The 19,574-nt window shown below is 40.4% G+C and overlaps 1 protein-coding gene across 8 annotated transcripts in view; it reads right to left on the bottom strand.

Moving 5' to 3' along the window:
- Positions 1-19,574, bottom strand: part of MAPK10 (mitogen-activated protein kinase 10) — a 121,045-nt gene that overhangs the window by 95,826 nt on the left and 5,645 nt on the right. The window lies entirely within an intron of this gene.

The following is a 19,574-nucleotide window of genomic DNA, read 5'->3' as shown; positions in this document are numbered from 1 at the left end:
GTATTTTCAGAAACCCCAAGACTGGGCTATTAGTGTTAATTTCATTATGACACAGATTAAGCTATCATCTGTGTCCCTGATTCTCCAAGCTTAACAATGAAAAACAGGCTACTAAAATTTAATCCAGTGTAGCAGCCAGCTGCCAGAAAACATGGACAGGCTCTGAATGTAGAAAGAACATGTGGTCCCTGCAAAGTAGTTATTCTCTCTTGGATTTCTCAGTAAATGTGGAAGGACGCAAATACACAACCCCCTGAACTCAGGATATCCAAATTAACAGACTTCCTTCCTGCCAGGATAACGTTCATTAAGCTCCCTTCAAATACAGCAGATTAACTGTAATTGATCACATACAGAGTTAGATGGAGCTGGAAAATGAGCTGGTTTAGAGATGTAGCAAACAGTTAACAGCAGCTGAGATGTTTCATTCCGTATTCTTAATAAAGACGGACAGCGAGCACATTTCTTATTACTTCTGGGCTTAAAAAATATCAGCGATAAAATCAAATAAGAGCTACTAACATTCTGCTGGCTTCAGCAGCTATCAAGACAACAGAGTCTGGCAAATGGCCCCGTTTTGATCAGGAACACAGTTTTAGCAACCAAAACAGACAGTTTCCTTCCAATCAAGTTCCTTGGTGCTCACTGATCCCTTCCACTCTTTCCAGTCGCAAGGAAGCGTGATTCTACATATCCAACCACCTCTGAAGGGAAGCAAAGATTTCTGAAACCCTCCACCCCTGTCGTCTTCATCTCTGCCTGTGTAAGGTTGGACAAGGAGAGGAGACACGTGGAGACGGAGCTCGGGATTCCTGCCAGTCCCCCAGTGCTGCAGCACTGAGTGCGGCCTGCCTCTGGCACTCAGCTTTAGGCCCCCAGTTTCCAGGGTAGGACCAAGGGAGGGAGGCATCAGACAACTGGGGTCACATGAAAACCTATAGAGGACAGGAAATGTAACAGGATGCTCATGGAAGATCATAAAGTTATGGCATTACAAGACAAAAGAGAAATCCTGAAAGGCTTGAGAGATTGGAAAAGCTCTGCAGATAGGAAACATTTTAGGTACTAACAAAGAGTCGTCATTTTCCTCTTTCGACACACACAGTCAAGACATGTACCCTCAGCTTATACTTGAAAAATAAAATCATACTAACAGTATCCATTTATTATTCTCTGCCCTTATGAGCCTGTCTTTGAAACCATCTGGTTCAAAACTTACAGTACTTCAGCCTAGTGAAATGACAGTAGAGTGAAAAGGAAAATATTTGCTGTTGTTAGAAACTACCTCTTCCTTTTCAGAGGCTCTGCTTCACTACAGCAGAAGCAGTTCCTTTGTATTAACAGGAATGCGACCTACAGAGCAGTAACTCTTTGCTGCTGTACAGCAGAGAGATGCTGTACAGCAGCATCTGGGGGGTCTCCAAATGTCTGCGGAACCATTTCAGTTTATTCCTTAAAACAGACATTTTCCTGCATGTCCATCAAGAAAAGGGAGAGAGCACAAAGCCATGGAAGTGCCATCATTTAGACACCTTTCAGCCCACCTCAAGCAGAGGCCAAGAAGACCAGTCAGAACGTGATCCAGACCAGAAGATTTTTCCAAATCTTTTAAAACACACTTACAGCAACTCCAGCAGGAGTGTGGAAGACCATATTAAGTGCTTGACAGGGCCTACAAAGAGTTAAGGAAGTACAGATGTAAAAAGCTGATGCCCAGTGCTGTCAGCAGTACTTAATTATTGCTAATTCTTGCTCTAATAACTCTTCACACACACAATGGTGAATTTATTCATTTTAACAAGTATGACTATTTTGTTAATCATCAGTAAGGTACATGGGATCTAAAGCAAGGGAGGTTTCTGGACAAGAACAGGGGAGGAGGTACTGATTCCCTGTTTAATTTAGCAACTGTTGCCATGGAAATATCTATTTTTTACTGACTGCTGATGATTATCTCATGTTTGAAATGTGATTTATGCATATTCTACATGAGAGCAGGGATGCATATTTATAGATGAACAAACCAAACTGTGGTTATTCCAACATTAAAACGCAGCATGCTCCATGTAGGTCTCACAAAAACATCATTTGTCACAACAGACTATTAATTATGCAAATATATTGGCCTCTCAGTATATGTAACCCAATTACCAGAGCAAATCAGCAGCTCTTCCCAGATCTGAAATAAACAGGAACAGGAAACATAAAGCAACTCCCATTTCCTCCCTCGTCTTCTCCCCATGAAGGGGAGGGACAGACGCAGAGGCTGGCTGGTCCAGCAGCTGCTGTCGTTGCTGACTTCCACGTGCACAGGCTGCATGAAGACATGGAAGACATTCAGGAGTCTGCTGCAGCAAGATTTTTGTCAGTTTTGTCATATGGGCTTTTGTGCCCAAAACTCGTTTCTGAACAACAACAACAACAAAATAAAAGCAAAACAAAAAAACAATGTTCCTCCACAAAGTTAAATGTCTTGTCTCTATTGGCTTTGTCTTGGCACGTGCCTGCTAGTCAATCACGTACCGTTCCACACACCCTTTAATTAAAAATTACCAAGTTACACCAAAGAAACCATGGGGATAATACACTTGCTTGCTCCTTGATTTCTTTTGTGAAATCAACAAATTGTATTTTGACTCAAGGGATGCCATAAATTTCATCGCATCCCATTCCTTTTGATTACTCCTTCAAACATTAAGGTCACAAAGTGATATTTTCTTTATCAGCAGCAGTGTAAAACAATGAATGAGGACAACAAAGCTGAAAACTAGATGAATGACAGTGACTAAAGTTACTTCAAATACAGTAAATGAAAAAAGTTTCTTACTGCAGGCTAGCAAAACAAAACACATAGCCCTGTGAGAACATCCCAGCAGCCAGAAGAAAAGACTTTTCTAACAAAGAGGACAAAACAATAACTTTAGCACAGAGCAACTTACACTAGTCCTAAAGACGGTGTCTAAGAATCAAGGAAATGAGTGCGGTATCTTCACGCTTAAATACAGCATTTTTATGCACGCAGTTACAGTGCAGCTCCTGAGCACTGGGGGTAACGAGCTGTTCCTGTGGTGTGGGAAGACAAGCATTTGTGGGCAGCAGCAGGTATAACCACCTCATCTACCCATGAAAGACCCCAGATGTCCTCTAACTTTATATTTAGGGCTGATTCTCATGATGAACACGTAAGCAGAGGAAGAAGAAACTGCAGCGTTCACTTGGCATTCTGGTTGAGCAACTGCTAGAACCATCATGCAGTGTGACTGGTTGAACTCAGGCACCCATCGTTACCAGATGTATACAAGATGAAATACTTAAATTTGCTAGAAATATTCCTCTCTTCAGCAGCTTTTGACTTGGCTGTTATCTGTTGACCAAGTTATCAAGAAGAAACTTGACACTGGAAGAAACACCACTGGAGAGGGATTTCTTTTCCTCAGGTAATAAAGGTACTTAGCGCTGGTTATGAACAAGTTCTTGTTACACCTGCACCTAAAACAAAGACTACACAAATACATGAAAAATCCGAAGTAAAAAAGAATTTCTGTTTTAGAATTAAAAATAGTTATAGCTATATATAGCATATATATATATATATGCTATATATATGCAGAGCTGGCCCTAAGTCAAAACAACCCAAAGTCCCCATAGTGACCAGCCAGCTGCCTAACAGCAGGCTCAGAGTAAGGGAAGGAGAAACTAACTGCCCAAGTTCAAGTAAGCACAGAACAACAGCTCCCATAAATAAATTGAAAAGAGACTTGGTACTTGGACAGAGACACCCGGAATCTGTCCAATACACAAAGCAGCAGCAGAAATGCAGAAAATCACACACACAAAAAAAAGCTAGTCCAGCCAATAACAGACCTCACATTCTTCACTGAATTTTGACGTGCTCATATTATTCTTCTGTACACGGTAACATAGATTAAGAATAATTACACAGTAAAATGGTTTTCAAACTATCATTTAAGAGCAATCTTAAGCCATCAGCAAGCCATCCATGGATTGCCTTAACCCTCTCTTTGCATGTTAACACCTGAAGTGCAGGCATGCTCCCCTGACGTGATGCAAGCTCTTAGCTTTACTTCTTGGGTCTGCTCCTGCGTGTTCAGTCTCATTTCTGAACCCTGCAGCAGGGTGAGGAACCCACCAGCCGACTGGAAGATGAAGCCAACAGTTAAGGTCAAGACAATACTTGTATGCATTTCAAGTTTGGCACTGCAGCTACAACTCTCCTACTGTCCTACAGCTAAAAAAGGTATCAAAGGTATTTAAAAGCTAGCTGACCATTGTGTTTGTAAAAAATGGAGAGCATGGAAGAGTCACTTGTAAAATTCTCCACTAAAATGATTACCAAGACCAAGAGCACCCTTTAGGTCTCTCTCATTAGAAATGGTATATTTTCAAAACCAACTGGATTGATGTATAGAGTTAAAGCTAGTGTGCATTATAAACTTACTGTAGTTGAAGACACACAGGACCAAAGAAGAGCCAATTACACAATCCCCAGAAATGTTGGGAGAGTAGAAAACTTAGGGAGTAAGCCCAATAAATACATCAAATGCTGAGTCACCGCTGTCATATGTGGATGCAGAAATACATCCTTTGCAGTGACAGATGAAGGAAGATGGACATACAGAGCTGGTAGAAGGAGGGGCTGAAGCAAGCAAGTCCACTCTGTGGGTTGACAGCCTGGCAAAAGCTGCAGACAGGCACAGGGAAATGGGATGCATACAGATTTCAGAGACCTTGACAATGCTAGCCCAAGACAGCGATCGTCAGTTCCCATGCCAGACATTCCACACAAATTGCTAAACAGACATACATAGTAATCTATACAGACACTAACAAATCAGCTCAGATAATCAACTGTCTGAACCACGTACTCTGGTGAAAAAAATGTTTTTCCATCTATCTACTTATTTTTGGCAATCAAATCAGCTGACAAAGTCTTTTTGCAAACTAACACTGAAAGACTTGAAGGCGTTGCTGGCATTCACACAATAGCTGATGACATGGTAACAGCAGCAGCTCAGGGACAGACTGAAGCTAGACATGGCGATGGCCCAAGCAGAACACACTGGGGTCATTCCAGATAAAACCTGGTTTGTGATGCAAGACCACAAATGTCTGGTACACCTGCTCTTTTCTGACAGAGCCTAGCCAGTGGGGCTGAAGCTGCTGCTAAATAAAATAGTAAAGGCATTTCAGAAGATCCACTTAGGGAATATGCCAGATTTAAGGTGTTTTTTTTTTTTTTTTTTTTTTTTTTTTTTTTTTTTTTTTTTTTTTTTACTGCTGTTGCAATTGCTACATTATACTCAAGGTAGTGAAGACTGAGCTCAGAGCAGTTAAGATCAGCAACACATGGATGGGATTAATCAGGGAGTTGTCAGCACTGTTACAGTAATGACTACTGGAAATGCTCGAGTGGGAGAGAGTCCGAAAATGAAGATGCATTCACTTAGCAATACACTGCAGCACTCTTCTTAAAATTTATCATGAATAATCATTAGAGTGCTTCTGGGTGGAGGCAGGGAGAATTTCACATGACCCAGATCCTGGCTGTAAACCTACACAGATGGGATTATAGCTGGCTGGTATCTCATAGCAAGAGCTCTGTTTCAGACTTAAGCCTTTTACTTCACTCCTGGTCTCCAATACTGGGAGGCAATGACATTGCAAGTTCAGCAACTTCAGCCAGCAAACATGCTGGTATTGCTAGGGTTGAAGAAAACTACGATGTAAATGCAGCTGGGCATGGGGGAGACGTATAGTGGAGGGAAAACTGATTTATGCCTGTGGAAACTTTTTTTTCTACATTTCAATTAGATTTTCATGTATTCTAGCCTAATGTAGTCAGTTCTTAATGCTGTGCTTAAAATTAAGTACCTGAATAGTCTGATTAAGGCACTGTTCAATTGCTTAGATTTGTCAGGATGATTCAGTTGCTTAAAATTAAGTATGCATACAATTATCTTGTTAAACTGCACTGGCTCTTTAGTCCTGTGGGTAGTAGTGGATTCAGAAATGCTACTCGCAGTAACAATAATAGAAGGCAAATAGAAGGTAGAATGCTGTTGAATACTGTTTCCCATAACAAGAATTAAGTAGTTGACAAATGCTGTTATTTCTCAAATCAAAACTGAAGAACTGCAGACTAACAATGCGGGTGACTACACCTAATTTACTGTTTCTTCAATTCCAATTCCCCAAGCCTGAATACATTGCCTATCTTGCTTCTCTCATCTTCTGGTTCTCATATTAGTCCTCCTAGAGGCAAACTAGAATTCCTTTTACTCTACTAATAACAGACAGTGTAGCAAAATGGTTATATTCATTCCTATTAGGAAAACTCTTCCTTATCATACTTGTTCACTTCTACTAATAATTAAAAGAACTGAGAGCACTATTTTAATTTCTCTTTCTCCTTCCATAGTAATCAGGTACCAAACACCATCTCAATTGCCCCTTTAATCTGTGGGTCAAATATTAACAGGCTTGAATGCAAATTCTATTAACTAATTAATTTAGGGCCAAACATTGCTCAGATATGGTAAGCACTTGAAATTCTAATGGACATGAAGGTTAAATAGTTGTCAAAAAAAAAAAAAAAAACAGTTGTGTTCTTATATCTAAATTACCTCACAGAAAAGAACGGATTCCTCAGTCAAGCTAAATGCTTTGTCTATAAACCTGGAGCCTTGAATTTCCAATCCATACGGGCAGATTTACATACACCATACAACAACATATTCGCCAGTACATGCAGAAGCACCTTTTAAGCCCTAAGGATGTAAGCTGCCAATCACAGTGAATGGCACCACCTTTGTGAGCTTCCATCATACCACAGTAGCAACTGTGACGGCACTTGTGACAAGTACCAGCACACAGTTCCAGAAGGTCACTGCCTACAGTCAGAAGACATCTGCAGTCTTCAGACACTGAAATTCTCCCTCTTTGAAGGGTTGGGACTTTTAATTTCCTGGTGGTTTTATTACTTTTCATGATGGACTGCTCTCAGGTGTTTTTTTTCCTTATTTTTTCCCGTTTCTACTCCGTGTGATTTACTTGTTTTTTCTTTCTTTCCCTGGTACAGTGGGAAAGAATTTCCATTTAGCTACCTGCAAGAATTTATTCTGCATTTCCTGATGCAGTGCAGGTTAGCATATATTTAATTTGGTTGGCTATATGCACTTTCTGTGTACTTATCAAAAAAAAAAAAAAAAAGTCTGGTTTTATTTAGCCCAGCAAATCTACTCTATTTGTTGTTCTATTTGTTAAATGCATCTTAACTTCTATCTACTTCCACAAGGAAAGACAAGTTTTCCCTGTGTTAGCACACAACTGATGATATGCGGGTTTGTTTTCATGCATACATATGTAGTGACACATGCCTTTAGCACAGACAAGCTGCAGAGAGGCTAAGCACAAAGCCTTTGCTCTGAGGAAATTGGAATTATTCTGAGGAGAAGAAATCACACATGAAATCCTTTAAATGCAGCCTGGGCAAGTTGTCAAGGGCTGGTTCAAGGTGCTAGATCGCAGCCATGATTCAGGAATTTGCTGTCCCAACAAGGGAGCTGCAAAATAATTAAGTGAGGCTGCTACATTGCCCAGCCACAGCTGGATGATTGCTTCTACCATCACCCACTACAGGCCATGCTCCTCAGCTCACTTTTTGTTACTAAATCTTACTATTTACTGCTCAATCCAGCTACCTGCACTTCACAGCTGTGGCCTGCTCAGTTGGAGCAGTGTCCAGGAGTTCCCCTGGGCAATAGCGACTTCCGTGAGACTCGCATGCCCTCAGTTCTGTTTACCCAACCACAAAATAGAGGCCGTAACACTTTTTTTTCAGAGTTGATATGAGGCTTATTAAAGCTTGTTTAAGTGCTTTGTTATGCTTGAATGAAAAAGGAAATTATTATTATAATTTTAAATGAAGCTTAATTATCAAAGTGTTAACATAGGCATATTAGAAAAATGAACTCTGAATTGTGAACCAGCAATTTAACTCACTTTCTCTTTAAACAGTACAACAATTTCATATTCATCTTGCTCTCACTAATCTTCACTTTTCCAAATTGCACAATTGTTTCCCACATTAAAACTAAGAAGAGGCAATATGTAAATTATATTCGGCATCTTATCTCTGCAGAAGGAAACAATACCTGCTACATTTCTTGGTGACACATCATCACTGGAATGTTGATTAAAAAATTGGCCTGCATATAAAACAATCCTGGTTGCTGCATACTAATTTAAGCCATGCATCTGTCTGTCATTGGCACAACTTCTAACCTGGGAAGCAAGTTATCAAGCCTGAAATTTGTAATAAGATTCTCTTGCAATTTTATACACAAATCCTAGACAGTATGCTTTCTTTAATCAGGTAACAATACAAAATCTTTTCTTAAGTGGCTTGTTTGGAAAACAACTTAGGACTAAGAAGTATGTAATACTGAGGATTGCTCAATTCTTTCATTACAGAATCTGTACCAAATAACCTGCTTATATTTGTCGTAGCAAATTGTCAAAACAGGTATTGATTCAAAACCTCATCCCTAAATCTTCTGTAAATATGTTCTATTAGCTTAAGCTCTGTCACTTATACAATGTATGCAAATAAATAAAGAACTCCAGGCTCATCTTTAAATAACAAATAAAAGGAAAAGTCAACTATCCCACCTCATTTCCACACACAATCCCCCCTCAAGTCTATTTGTACTTCAGAAGCTCATCAGAAAAGGTAAATCACCATAAGAATTGTTTCAATGAGCCACTGCTCACAAATCCTCTAAGAGGATAAACACTGGAGGTTAAAACAATGCATCTTGAAAAAAGCTCCTCTGCACTTGTGCTACTCCCTACCCAAAATTGCTATCTCTTTGGGAAAGCACGTGTGGTTTTCCATTTTCCCGTCTTCCAGGGGACTTCACTCAAGGCAAAGATTAGGCTAATTTTCAACGACTCAAAGGTCTGATGCTTACTTGGACATTCCTACTCCAAACTTCAGTCACAGATCAAAGTTGTAGTCTAAGCAACTATTTCACCTGCAGATAACTGATGGTACAGGTTTGCTTGGCAGATTTTCATGTGATCACAGAATCACAGAATAGTCTAGGTTGGAAGAGACCTCCAAGATCACCAAGTCCAACCCCCGACCTAACGCTAACAAATCTTCCACTAAACCATATCCCTAAGCTCTACATCTAAACGCCTTTTAAAGACCTCCAGGGATGGTGACTCAACCACTTCCCTGGGCAGCCTATTCCAGTGACTAACTTGTCCTTTCACCAGGCACATGTGAGAATAGACCAACTGCCACCTTGCTACAGCCTCCTTTCAGGTACCTGTAGAGAGCGATAAGGTCACCCCTGAGCCTCCTTTTCTCCAGGCTGAACAACCCCAGCTCCTTCAGCCACTCCTTGTAAGACTTGTTCTCCAGACCCCTCACCAGCTTTGTTGCCCTTCTCTGCACTCGCTCGAGCACCTCCATGTCCTTCTTGTAGCGAGGGGCCCAAAACTGAACGCAGTACTCGAGGTGCGGCCTCACCAGAGCCGAGTACAGGGGAACAATCACTTCCCTGGCCCTGCTGGCCACGCTGTTTCTTATGCAAGCCAGGATGCTGCTGGCCTTCCTGGCCGCCTGAGCACACTGCTGGCTCATATTCAGCCGACTGTCAACCAATACTCCCAGGTCCTTCTCTGCCAGGCAGCTTTCTAACCACACATCTCCCAGCCTGTAGCTCTGTTTGGGGTTGTTGTGCCCCAGGTGCAGGACCCGGCACTTGGCCTTGTTGAACTTCATACCATTGGCCTCAGCCCATCGGTGCAGCCTATCGAGATCCTCCTGCAGAGCCTTCCTACCCTCAAGCAGATCGACACACGCACCTAACTTGGTGTCATCTGCAAACTTCCTGAGGGCGCACTCGATCCCCTCGTCCAAATCATCGATGAAGATGTTAAAAAGGACTGGTCCCAGTACCGAGCCCTGGGGGACTCCACTAGTGACCGGCCTCCAACTGGATTTGACTCCATTCACCACAACTCTCTGGGCCCGGCCATCCAGCCAGCTCTTAACCCAACGAAGTGTACGCCAGTCCAAGCCATGAGCAGCCAGTTTCCTGAGGAGAATGCTGTGGGGAACGGTGTCAAATGCCTTACTGAAGTCAAGGTAGACCACGTCCACAGCCTTTCCCTCATCCACTAAGTGTGTCACCTTGTCATAGAAGGAGATCAGGTTCGTCAAGCAGGGCCTGCCCTTCATAAACCCATGCTGACTAGGCCTGATTGCCTGCTTGCCCTGCAACTGCCGCATGATGACACCCAAGATAATCTGCTCCATGAAATAAGCGTGATACTACCCTTAGCTGCTTGTTCTACTCAATAACTTAGTTGATGAAGGCTTAATATTACATTAGCTGCTGCCTTTTTCTGCCCTCTCATTCAAACACCCTATACATTGCCCTCCCTGTTTCTGGACCGCTACTTATGCTAGCATAGCACGCTTGTCAGCAATACATATCAAACATTTAATGACACTCGCTATATAATGCTATATATGAGAGACTCCTGACAAGGAAGAAAACCAAGAATACGTGTGTCAGATACAGCATCAAAACTACCTTGTCTGGCACTCAGAACAATGCTAGTGCTGCCATTTCTCTTTGCTCAGCAGCGTCTTCCCTTTCTCTTTCCTTTGTTTTTACTCCAATGGGTTACATCTCAATACCAAACACAGCACTTGGCAAACAAACACACATGTATTTATCACATGCAATGACAAATCAATTCTTTCACTGACTTGATTTTCTAACCTGCAGGAGGAATAAAAAAACCTGAAAGGTAGCTATGATTTACAGTTTGTCTATTTGGACGACAGGCCTGACAAGTCAATGCAAATAAGCAATGCTGCAGATGCACTGTGCTAGAGAATTAAACCATAAAATTCTATGGCATATGGAACAGTGCCAAAAAGCACATGTGTACAGAAAAAGGCCTAGCTCTGTGCCCTGAGTAAGGAGCTCTGAATTGCACAGATTTACTGCATTTTATACCTTACAACACAAAGTTGCAATAAACTACAGTATAGCTCACTTTAAAAACAAATAGTTCCCATGGTATGCATTATGAAGATGCCATCATTAGAAAGCTGACATTTAACATGAAAAAAATACAGTATAAAAGGACTAAGAGCAAGGAAAGGAGTTTGATATCAAAGCAACACCATTTTCTGATGGTCAGCATGAACAATTTAATGGCACTATCTGCTCTTTTTGCTAAGTATTTTAGGCCTTGCCCTAACTGAAAGAAAACGCTTGCATCACAAATTATAGTCATGTTTACATTGACTCATGTAATACCAAATCCATCAACAGAATCTTACTCATTCTGATTACTTATTAACCTAGCAGAAGCTTTGAGACTAAATATTTATTTTTACTTTAGGAACAAAGATTCTATATGTTAATTTTACATTATCTGCCTGTAGTATTGCTCAGTAATCAATGTGACATAATGGTTCATATCTCTCGACACCATTTTTTCTTTTCATACATGGCAATAAAGAAAAGGAAGTTTTATTAATGCACATCCATGAAATCTACCAGGAGATACACTAATACTATTCACATGAATTATTCTTATTATCGCAGTAGTTATGTATTCATTGAAGGCACTGTAAAAATCATGAAGGGAAGTTATAATCAGCAGGAAAAACCTCTCCATGGGTTTAGGTGCTATGAACATTACAAAGCCCTTCAGAAGCCATAAGGGGAATGCTCTATCAGAAATGTACATCCCATGTAACGTTGCCGTTAACTCTATATATTTTGCCTATAATTAATTCTGCTTCCCTCTCGCTACATTTACACCATGACTGTTAGTTGTCTCCCCATATGCTTGTCTTTTGGAGCGGTGATTCAGTCCTTCCAAAACACAGCTCTGCTACAACACAAAAATGCTCAAGGACACACACAGTTGCTTTTGGGCACAGATAAAAGACATGCATGGCACTCCCTCCCTGAGACTCAACTCCAAGCTCTCAACTCCAAGTTAAAACTTTACATTACAATGTAATAACATCACAAAATTCAAGTGCCCAAAGCAAGAGCCTCATATGGAAGAAAAAACAGCAAGAGAAATCTTGCAAAATAAAGGCACGTTGCCTCTTGGTTTCTCTGTAATTTCTCCTCCCCAGATAGAGACATGGCACCCAGTGAACAAAGTGAAACAGCTGCTGATTTCTGGACTCAACAGCAGCAAAATATTTTGAGAATCTCTCACAGATTACGCGATGCAATTAATTCAGGATTTGCTGATTAAATAATGGAGCATTCTAGGCAAGGTATTCTGCTTCATAACCACCACGGCTACTAACAGTCCCACACAACCTTCCTTTTCAAGGTACAGATTTGCTAGCCTGGACTTGCTCTACATTTTCAATTTTAATTTTACAAAGTTACCTGTGTTTTAATCCAAGTGCTTAAATTGCAGAATGCCTGCAAAGCTGTAGTGTTTATCTAGAGCAGCAAGAAACAGAGGAGGCGGTGGATCAGGTTGGTGGATCACAAGTAGCTCACATCACAAGATGAGCAGAAGTGGGCTTTGTAACCCTGCAGGATGGGTAACAAAAACACCAGGCCCGACAACGTCAAACTCTGTATGAGACAGTACTGGAGAAGGCAAGAAGCACAAAACGGCTAGGTCAGGCTGCTCTACAAAGACACCTACCATGAAACGCTTTTAGCGATGCTTCAGGAATTGAGCCTTTTTTGGTATGCTCGCTCCTTAGCAAACTTTTTCTTTTCTCCCTTTTCATACAACACTACTTGATAAGTAAATTGCTTTATACTTGCAGATGAGGAAAAGTAGTTTACTGAGCACTAGAATTTTTATGTGCATTATTTCCATGTGTGAGGTCAGAGCTCAAGCTGCCATTTGAGTGACCATCCCTTAAAATTCAGTTTGGACCCGATTGCTGACAGTCAAATCCTGATCGAAGATTTAGATTTTTTGCCTCCTTTTCTTCCCTTTAAAAAAAAAATCAGGATCACGTATAATGGGCTATGGTGTGATTTAGAGACTGTAGGGCCTCTAGGAAATGATTTTATCTATAATATCATTGTCATTTTATTAATGCTACTATTGCCTTCACCCAGTTGAAGCAGCATCAATATTCCCCAGTGCACCGCATTCTCTCCTGCCACAAGTCAACGTCGCTCCTTTGAAAACGCCTAACAATTCTAGTTTGAACCAGCTCCAAGTCTGCTCTGAGGTATTCTGATCTCCTACAAGCTGTGTAATAGAAAATTCACACAAATTAATCATTAACTACTCAAAAAGTACTCTTGCAGTGGTGAAAAAACCTCATTGCTTGCTCAAGGACAAGCAACTCAAGCGCACTTGAAGTCTGTTCACCACCAGCACGAGGCACACCTCCAGGCCGCCTGCCCGTACTGTTTCTACGACCCTACCAAGTCTTCTCCACTAGGTAACGGGCATGGATGATATGAGGCCCAGACCAGTCAGACCAACAAACTCTAAAGCCAACTGCCCACATCCGTACAAAGATTCAGGTGAAATGTTCTCCAACGCATACAGCACCGTGTGAACAGCCACATTAAACTGAGCCAACAGAAGGCAAACCACAAGGGGTGTAAATTATCACCTTCTGTTTTTTCAAAGCCTCAAAAGAAAAGCAGAGGATTGCACTGTAGGATTGTTAGATAAAGGAGTGTACAACACCTAGAAATCATGTTTTTTATTCAAGTATGTATTATTTCAATTTGTATGGACATAAAGATATATTTGCCATATTCTTCTCTCATGAAAGACCTCCACAATATTGCCTTGATTAAGATTGACAGCTAATAAAATTAATTTTATGTACAACAGCAAATTAAGCTTGCATGATGCCATAAAATTATCTATCTACACACTGATGACTGAAATCTAACATAAATTAATGCAGATGTTTAAGTAGCATTATGATGCACAATTAAGCCATGCAGATCTATTTCAGGAACAGCTCAGAAAGAAATTTTTCTTTGTTTGTTTCAGGAAGAGCAGCATTAAATCTTTTTCTGTATTTCTTTTCTTACAGCACTCCCACCCCAGGCGCTACTCCAAGGAGCATAGCCCTACCAGCCGCAGCTAACTGGAGCTGCATTTTTCCAGAAACAAAGGCAGTAAGGAAGTGGATTAGGAAGACTCGCTATCATACACTGCATTGATCTATATGAAACAACCCGATAGAACAGCCATGTAAACACAAAACTGAGCACAGGGTAAATTATTTCACAGTCTGCAGTATTGAGAGCGTCTTCAGCAATGCCTTCTGGTCTGCTAAGCAGCAGCATTTCCTAGCAGGCCGCTGTTAGAGCCACACAGGACTTTCAAGCCCCTGCAGTCTTACAGGGGGGTTACGCAGGTAGGGTGTTTTTACTCCTGGGATAGAACTAGTACCTACAGATAACAAGTTAAAAATCATCATTTGCAATTCAACTAGTTTTTTTTTTCCTTCATATTAAATATCTAGAAAGGAGGTCATAAAGCAAAAAGTAGGTAGAAATGCTGAAGAAGAAAACACCATTTGTGAAAAAGAAGAAACTTCCATCTCTCTCAAAAAAAAAAAAATAAAATAAAAATGCACAAACCAAACCCACCATACTTCTGGAATACCAGAGAACTCAGCAAGAGAAGCCCTGTCTGTTCTCCCTTTTCTTCACCAACTTTTTAGCCAAGAGCCACTGAGGACAGTGACCTTTACTAGATGGATTTTTCCCACTACAGACTGAACAATTCTGAGTCTTAACAAATGGAATGAAAGCTACTCAATACCCAGTGGTCCTAGAAGGTCTATTTAACAGTTACTTCTCGTACCCATCACAGGTGAGCTGTTCTAATTAACTGCACCAGGAAGCCAGAGCACTTTAAGACTGCACAAGCAGCAGCACCAAGCCTGCAGCCATCATCTTCTCTGTGCCAAGCTGCTCCCACATGGAGGCCAGCGTCCCACACGGCAAGGCTATGGCAGGGCCCGCGGGTGAGCCTGGGGTCTGACCACGAGTTCATATAACCTCCAGATAACAGCCTTCTAGACACTGCTCCATCACATGGGTCTGCCTACTCCCAACATAAAATGTCTGAGAGAGAAAGATCACAGAGTTATCATCACACTAGCAGCATCGCATTGATTAACCCCGTTCCTGGCTTCCACTGATTTCATTCCCTCTTCACAATTAGGAAATCACTGTTGATTTCCTAACAACAGGACACAAAGAAACAGTCAAGTTAACGTACCACACTGACAAGTCTAGAAGAGGAAGCAGGCAAAATATTTCCCCATGTGGTTATTAAATGGTTCCCAACGCTTTATGTAATACAGGTTCATGTGGCATGCCCATAAACATAGCTGCCTTCCTGCTGTCTTGTCCTTCCCACCCTTCTGCTGGCACCATTCTCTGGGCTTTTTGCTATTGGTTTGGCCTTTTCATTTACTGTTCTGCATTCTACTCAAATTCTTTCCATACAATTCGTGTGGATGACGCTGAAGAACTATTCAAAGGTTCAGAGGACAGCCATCTGACCCTCTGCTTCCATGTTCCACAGCAATAGAGCTGGATGTTTTCTGTAAGGTTGGGAGGAGAGCATGCCAAATACTGAACTGTGCCAGGTGGCACAGAGTTATGTTTTCCACCAGCAATTTAAAAAACACAGCAGAGATGCAAATATTTCATCTGAGACGTTCACAGGTCACAGCTGGCACAGGGAAGCATTAAGGTCAGGAAGTTCACTCCTGTTCAGCAAGCACAGACTGACATATGGCAGAATAAAAGCATTTGGTCCATCAGCATTTCAGAGCAAAATTAAACAACTGGGGAGCCTCTGAAGTAAGACATCTGCATTTCAAATTTTTTACACGAAATTAATTTTGAAATTTTCAATTATGCAAATAACATCACCATTCCTAGGAGCCAGGGTTGTGCTGTGAGGAACACAGACATCGATCCAGAAGCGAGGCATGTTTGTGTCTTCACAAGTATTCAGAAAGATAGCATGTGCGCCCTTCCCAACTAACTCCAAAACTCACTGTTAACGTCAGTCCCAGAAGACTAAGAAATTTATCATTTCTCCCAGAAATTCTGAGATACCATGAGGGAATAACCTTGGTAGAAGCCATGCCATGTTTCGAGGCCCCAAGCTTTCAGATACTCAAGGTTTTCTTTACGTTGCTGTTGTTAAGGAATAAGGATGAAAACCCTACTTTTTATTAAAAGAAAGCTCACAGTTTCTCTCAGCATAGGGCATTAAAAAACCCAAATGTGCAAAATCATTGAAAAAACTGTGTTTAATTATTATTTAATTAATATATTAATTTTACAGGCTTTGGGGATCAGTAATATCCAACAACAAAGCAAGGATGGAGGGAGAAGGGATGTGCATGAGAAGTACCAGCATAAAAAAGAAGGTTGACTTCAAAAGGGAGTGAAAACATCCTGCTCAATGATGTGCTGAAGAGTCAAAAAAGAAAATGTACAAAGAAAGACAAATCCAACAGCAGCAACAAAATCTACACATTTACAAAGACAGTTTGCTTCCATTTTGTAACCTTTTTCATTGCAGTGTATTGAAGGAAAATGTGATCTAGTTGTTTCACTGAGAACTCTTTTTTTCTTGTACTTTGCAGGAAGAAAAACACACCCAACAGCCTTAAAGAGTAGGGAAGGGGAAGGCAAACACTCAAACTTCTGTCAATGACACTCCTGGAAAATCTTTTTTATGTGCATGTACACAGTTAATCACACAACACAAAACTTTTGGAAATGTATTAAAAATGTCTCCTCTCACCAGGGAATAGAATTGCTCATTACATAGCCATCACCAATAACAGACAAGTTTGTTGTAGGTGTTTTTGTTTATTTGTTTTTACTATATAAGGCATGCAACATTTTTAATATATACAACCTCTTCCTACTAAGAAAGAAGGAGAAGTAAAACACCTGTTTCTCAGAAAACTGGCCTTGTAGCTCCTCTGATATAAGTCTGGTTTAACTCCACCAAACTCACTGGAGTTATTTCACATTCAATATGGGCTAGATGGAGTTCAGAATTTCACTTTGTGTACTCAATGTTTACACAGGTGAGAGTCACAAATATTGCACATTCCAGTTGCACAATATTAAGCCAAGGCCCTCTAAAGATTAAAAGGTCCATAAATGTTTAAGTGCTTAGAAAACTAAAATTACTGTATCCCAGGTATTCTCTTCATCTGCATAGCTGTCTGAATCCTAGACTCTTTCATGTTTTCTACCAAAAGGAACTCAGCTCCTATCATCCACAGCACTTACCTTATTTTCATGTTAAGCAAAATATCCTCACTTTTTTCATTATTTTGTTTGATGAATACTGGTAAATATTTTTTGTATCACAAATATCTTTTTCCTGAACATTTTGATTTTTTTTTTGTCCTCCCATAGGGGCAAAAACAGTATACTTACTGAACAGTATACAATCAGAATCTTTTTCTTCCTTTGTCAGGTAAAAGCAGAGTTTTAGACATCTGATTTCACATACAAGTTCCACTGTTATAAAACCTGTGCTTTCATAAACAGGAATGTCTTGATGCGAGATACATAATTACATGTTCCAAGTCATTTGCATGTGTACAAGATCAACGTTAACTGAAGAGAACCTGCACAGAAAGCATAAGCATTTCTATCTCAAAGCTGCAGGTTTAAGACTGGCTCTGATTCACACGCGTTCACAGGGCCGTATCCCTAAACAACGTCAGAGCAAGGCGTTGAGTTCATAATTTTTATTTAAGTATGTTCACCATTTTTGACTCTCAAAAAGCTGTCACTCTGAAGGAAACTGTCAAGTAATTCTCTACCTACAACATCCCTGAGAAAAAAGAATGTGAGTTTGACTGGTATCAGATACTGTTTCTGAAAACCTGCTGCCTGTGCTGGTTTACCCATCCTAAAAGCTAAACTGGGAAGAATGAAGCTGGAGGAAGTGACTTAGATGAGCACTGAACTCAAGAGATAAAGTACTCCAGAGACAGATTATGCTTACCCAGCTTCTTCAAAAAGGTTTTTCAACATATACAGCAATTTTAAAATTATTAATGATGAGAGAATATGACGTGCCATGCCTATGAGCTTATCAGAGTAACATGCATACATGATACTATAAAAACTACATGCAACTTCTTTTTAATCACTGTTCATCACAGACACGCTGACGAAAATCTTTTGTTCTGTTGCAGTGGTATTGGTTACCACAAATGGTAAATATTTTTCTGTTACCAGTTTATATAAACTCTGATTATCTACAAATAGCATATTACCTATGTGATGCTAAACACACAAGTTCAAATTAAAAGCAAACACACAAGGTTCTATGGTTTTGCACCTCATCATGAATTCAAAACTCAGCCAAGCCCATTCATATAAGAAAGGTTAAGTTTCACAGATTTAGGAGTCCACATATTAAAGCAAGATGAATGCTGCTGTCTTGCTAGCAAGAATTACCTTCAGTCTAATGCCACATACCTTAAAATCCTTAAGAATTTATCAATATCATGGGCATAATATGGGGAGGTTTTCAAGTTCCACATAAATGCCTTGCTGTCACCAGATGGCTGGAAGTCAGGAATATGAACATTCAGACCTCCTCCTGCCACAAATTACTCCTCACATCAAATATCTGGTTTCCCCCCTTGGGAAGCACTTGAGGTTTCAACCTTTCAGTCATCTAGTAGGCATTGCTTTTTGCTACTTTCTCCCTCGTTTTACTCCAGAGCAGAATCAAATAGATTTACCTGACACCTATTCATTTCTCCCAGCAGCTCTACCAAGCATGACAAAGACACGCTATCAGAGTGCTCATTTCATTATTGCAGTAGTCACATACCACTACTGCCCACCAGTCAGGACAGACTGCATGTTTCCATCTCTGCCTGATCTAAAAAAAAAAAAAAAAAAACACCAACAAACAAACAAACAAACAAACCAACCTGTAACTCCTACTGAGAGTGCAGAAATATTTTGGTGACTTGAATGTATATCCAATTTTGTAACAGCTCCAGAAATAAGATTTGACACTGACCAGTGGTAAAGGCCAAATCACAGAAGACCTACATCAAGTCTAGAGATCAACTTGCATCTGGTGCCCTTTTCTCTTTTTTTTTTTAAACCTGTTGACTTTCAGATTATGCTGGCTACGGTGACTGGAGCTGGCAAACATCTAGCTAGTGTTAGAGAAGGAACGAATATTATTTTGAATGGAAATTTAGTTACCTTAAAGACTCGCAAGATTTCACAATGTCTATTTTGTGATTACATTGGACACTTAAAACCAGTTCCTCCCATCCCAAAGGTACGCTAAAACCACCTTAGAGAAATTATCAGGATCAGAATGGCTTCCAGTATAAGAAATTTTCCTTGTAAGTATGCAAGTAGACTTGCACGTGATTAAAGCCATAGAGTACTTGAAAAAATGCTATTTGTTATTCATCACTACTCTCAGAATTTATTTTCTTGTCCAGGGATGAAGGAATTTAC

This window comes from Oxyura jamaicensis, chromosome 4, assembly GCF_011077185.1.
Source record: "Oxyura jamaicensis isolate SHBP4307 breed ruddy duck chromosome 4, BPBGC_Ojam_1.0, whole genome shotgun sequence".
In the NCBI taxonomy this organism is placed as follows: Eukaryota; Metazoa; Chordata; class Aves; order Anseriformes; family Anatidae; genus Oxyura; species Oxyura jamaicensis.
Note: the sequence above shows the minus strand (reverse complement) of the source record. Positions and strands in the feature narration are given on the sequence as shown.